Source organism: Caretta caretta, chromosome 13, assembly GCF_965140235.1.
Source record: "Caretta caretta isolate rCarCar2 chromosome 13, rCarCar1.hap1, whole genome shotgun sequence".
In the NCBI taxonomy this organism is placed as follows: Eukaryota; Metazoa; Chordata; order Testudines; family Cheloniidae; genus Caretta; species Caretta caretta.
In genome coordinates, this window is record NC_134218.1 from 12,574,420 (window position 1) to 12,579,450 (window position 5,031).

A 5,031-nucleotide genomic window follows, 5' to 3' on the forward strand; every position below is an offset into this window, starting at 1 on the left:
GAAAGATGGCTGAGCCTAGAATTCCCCTCGAGCTCAGCAAGGGTCCATAGGCTCAGGGCTGGCTCTAGGTTTTTTGCCGCCCCAAGCTCTGAGAGCGCAACTGCCCAAGCAAAAAAAAAAAAAGGGTGGCCGGTACGCCGCCCCTGGCATTGTGCCACCCTAAGCACGTGCTTGCTTTGCTGGTGCCTAGAGCCGGTCCTGCATAGGCTTTGAGTGACCTGTTTGGTTTAAATATTACATGGTGTTTTCTGGTTTTCTCACCATCACTCAGCTTCCAACTGGGCTGGGCTAATTTTATTTGTACTTTGCACTTTGCTGCCTCGGCGTTGGCTGTGAAGTTTAGGACTGGACGAACTGGTTTGGAGGAAGTAGGGAAGGATGGTCTTATGATTCAGTCAGAGAACTCCAGGGCTCTGTTCTCAGCTCTGCTGCTGACTCGGGCAAGTTAGGGGTCAGCAGTAATGCCTTTCTGCATCTTCCACATCTTTACTTCCACATCTTCACTTTCCACATCTGCAAAATAGGAATAACAACATCCCCCTTGGAGGACTGTGATGCTAAATCCATTACAGCTAGACTCTGGCCGCTCTTGCATGGGTGAGCAAGATGTGGGGAAGGGGCAGGATACAAAGACACATAGCCACCCCTTAGAGTACGTCTTCATTGCAGAGTTAGCCCAGGCTCTTACCTGGTTGTTGTCCCTGTCCCCCTCCCATCTATGCACAAATCACCCAAGTTCAGGGGTGCTTTCAGCCCAGGCTACCTGGCAGGGCTGTGGGTGTGGGTTAAAGCCCAGGTGTTGGTAACCCACCCATTCACTTTGCAATGCAGATGCAGGCTCAGTTACTCAAGAGCTGATAGTCCTCCAGTGTCTTCCCTCAATTCCCTCTGCATGCCCAGAAGGAGAGATAAATTATCCCACCATTCACAGGAAAATACTCGTCGAGCAGCTCAGGCTACTGCAGCCCAAAGGACCACAGAATATGTCCCCAGACGTCCTAGCATCACACGTGGAGAAGTGCAGCACCAGGGAGCACACGGGTAGGGCTTTGCAGTGTGGCTGCTCATGTCCAGGCTAGGCTCCCACCTGGGTGCTGATCATCTGAGTTAACTCGGCAGTGGAGACATACCCTGCTCCTCCACCTGGCACTCTCAGCCCAGAGCCGGCTCTCAGGGTAGTTCAAGGTGTAGCTATGGTTACAGGCTACAGCAATGGCTGCTCCCATGCATGTTCTCCCCAGCATTCTGCCTACCTCTGCCCTTCCTTGGCCTGCGGGAGTGAGGCTGTCAGTCCTCAGCCTACTTCTGGCCTGACTGAAAGCCTGAAAGTCTGCAATTCTCATGAGAGAGCATATTCCCATGAGATTTCCTGCCCTATGCACTCCAGGGCATTTCAGAGTGGGGATAAGCAGCTGTCCTTTTGGCCTGTTCTCCCAGCAGAGCTTGTGGAGTAATAATAAAATTGGGGGAAATAATCTTTAAAAAAGATATCTGCAATGGAGGACCAGGACAGTAAGACTCTGTTTCCCTGCATTAACACTTTCTGAAGGCTCATTAATGAATTCAGCTTCACAACTCTCTGGGTGGTTGGTAAGAATTATTATTTCCAGTTGCAAATGGAGGAAGCAGAGGTACATAGCTCCTGCTGTGAGTTGTGGCAAAAATCCTTGGGACAGATTCTTATCTCAAATACACTAGCAGAACAGAGATCAGGATTTGGTTGCTGGGGTGGTGTGAGGCTTAATTAATTAATGTTTGAGACCCTTGGATGCAAGGTGCTTAGAAATGCAAAGAACTATTTGAAATGCAAAGAACTATTAGAAATGCAAAGAACTAAAGCTCATGCTCAAATAAATTGGTTAGTCTCTAAGGTGCCACAAGTACTCCTTTTCTTTTTGCGAATACAGACTAACACAGCTGTTACTCTGAAAAAAGAACTATTCATTACTATTGCTTAGATCACTATCTGGAAATGAGGGGGGAAATCAGTCTCTCCTGTCTTGGTGGTGAAGTGCAAAAAAAACCTTTCCAGCTTTATACACATATGGCCACCGGGTAGGTAAAGTTAAGGCAAAAATGAGATTTTTCCTGCCCACCCTTTTAAGCCTCTTTTGTAGAAACTGTTTCCCCTTCGTCAGATAAGCATCTTGATTTTACAGCCACGCAGCCAAATGTGGATGTAGTAGAAATGGTCTTTATTAATGTCTTTGGCTGCATTCCCAAGTTAAATTTATGCTGTCATGAACCAGCATCTCACTGAATTCCCTTTGTACAGAGTTGCAGGCTAAAAGGGGAAAGCCTCACTTTTTCCATATGACGAGTGTTAAACATGTAGCCCTTTCTGGAAATTCCTGTGCCTGGTTTTCTCACAGTCCAGTCATGCCTCTCGGCTCTTGCACTGCATGTGCAGACCTACGTAGGCAGCCTGTTGAACCTCTTGGGGACAGCCACTGCCCAGCAGAATTCCACAGCTTTGTGCTGTGGGGAGGAACTTTAGGAGCTCTGCTTATTTTACTACAGATGCTGTTCAATGGTGTAAACAAGTCAGTGGAAAACTCAGAAAAGGTCCCTGTCCATGCCAACCTCCCAGCCTTGATTAAGAACCAGATTTGAACTGCATGTGGTTTCTGCTCAACTAATTTATAACAAAGTGGCCTGGTTTACACTGTAAAATTCTACCATGTCTGAAAGCTTGTGTTAGCTGGCATGATGCTGAATTTAGTTTCTGCCGGCCAATGCTGACCACAAACCTGGGCTCAACATTATTATTAATTATTATTATTGTTGTTATTTTATTATTTATTATTACATTAGTGCTGAGCAGCCCCAATCATGAACCAGGACCCCACTTGTGCTAGGTGCTGTACAAACACAGAACAAAAAGACCCCCTGCCCCAACGAGCTCACCATATGAAGACAGGGTAACATTTTGTGCTGTATGCCAGGCCTGATTGCCGGTAGCAGCCTGCGTGGATGGGGCCAAACCTTGTCAAGATTAGAGGTGGTTGACATTTGCAAAAATTTCATCAACCTTGTTTATTCTTGGATGGGGGAGGGGGTTTCGGGTTTTTTAAATCACAACTTAAAAGATTTCTCTTTTTTTAGTTTTTTGTCACCCTTTCAGAATTCAAAGAACTGCAACAGCTTTAGCTAAGCCCGTTTTTAAAAGCATGTTCTAGTGTAGGCTAGAGCAGCAGCTGGCCAAACCATCCTACAGCATGGCTCTGTGGGAAACATTTAAACACACTTCTTAAATGTGCCTGTGAGACAGGAATAGATAGAGCCTAAAACTCCCTTCAGAAGTAAAGAACAATAGTGTCCGTGCTGGCTGGATGGCTAGAACTGACTTGTCACCAAAAGATTGGCCTAGCGTGCGCTGGCTGGTGTGAGGTACCGGCAATGTCTTTTGAAGCTGTTTCTAAATCACTAGTCCCAAAGCCAAGACCTAGAATAATGGAACTTTCAGGAACTTTACAGCACCAAAATTAGGGACTTTTCACTGTCCGGGCACAGCTGGAAATAAAGCTGCAGCTTTGTCCATTTCTTTGCCAGAAACGATTCCTGAGTGTTCAGAGAGACCGAGGCGCAGATTCTCAACAGTGTTTTAGGCTCCTCGTTCCCATTGCTTAAAATATCTTCGAGGATCTAGGCCTGAGAGTCCCTTCCCTCCCATCCATCCAGCGGAGTAACCGACTCTCGTTTGTTTGGTGAAAGAGCTGTTCTCATGTCATGGCTGCAGAGAGGGAGACCCTTGTCACATCCTACAGGATCTGTATCTCAGGTATCTTTATAACAGATACAGCTTTTCGCTCAGAGTTTAGATGAATTTCAGTGTCAGTGGGCTCCATCTCCATGTGACTCCTGAAGCGCGTACACCACCCTAGGAGTTTAGGCAGTGGGAAGGGGGGTTTCCAGCCCATGTTTCATGGGGAGGATGTGTCTATGGGCTGCAGATTTTTTCCCTGAAAATATGCAACAGAGTGATTAGACAGAACTTACCTTAGGGGAGTTCCTAAGGTCACCAGATGTCCCAATTTTATAGGGACAGTCCTGATTTTGGGATTTTTCTTCTATAGGCTACTATTACCCCCCTCCCCTGTCCCCATTTTTCACATTTGCTGTCTGTTCACCCTGGGAGTTCCTTAGTAGTGAAATTGACCCCTGGGTGCGGCACCCACGCGAGGGGCAGTATCATGGGGTAGCTGTGAGTAGACATGGCCCAGCACTCCTGTGTCAGAGCAGGTTGGCCCAATTCAAGGGGGCCAGGCTAGACCTGGGGTTAGTGAGGGCTGTCAGAGGGAAGGCAGAGTTATCAGTACAGGCTGTGCCTGGGGAGCAGAGCCACGGAGGAGTGGAGCTAACACCTGTCGGGGGCCCTGAAGCAAGGGGCCAGGTACCCAAGACCTGCTCTTCCAGAAGCATAACAGAGCCAGTGGAGAGCAGAACTGGCTGACTAAGGGTGAGCTGTGTTTGTTTTGCTGATGTTTGGACAGAAAGCCTATTTAAAGGTGTCTGGGGTGGGAGAGGCAGAGTATGCATGGAAGCTGGGCAGAAGCCCTGCCCCATGACACTGAGCGCTGCAGTATTTCTCACCATGATGAGGGCATGAGCAGCAGCCACCCAGAAGGGCCTACTAACTTCCCGAGTGCCAGGGGGTTGCAGTTCATGCCAGCTCTGAACAGGAATGCATGTGGAGAGTGCCGGGGAGAGCACTGGGTTAGTGGAGGAGCTGCTGCTGCCTCTGTGGTGACATGGGAAATGCTGCTGCTTGCAGGGAAAACGAGCAGGAAATAAGGAGGGGCAATGAGGGACTGGACTGCAATCCCAGGGGCTACCTGTGAATTGTTACATGGATTTCATTTCCACAACCCCCTGGCAGGAGACCCTCAGAAAGTCCAGCTGCCTGAGCCTTCTATGGAATTGCACAATGTCTCCTTAGGAGTGTTAAATGGGGGTTGGTATAATAATAACACAAGCTAGTTCTTATATGGTGCTTTTCATTGGCAGATCTCAGCAGCAGTCAATCTCGTT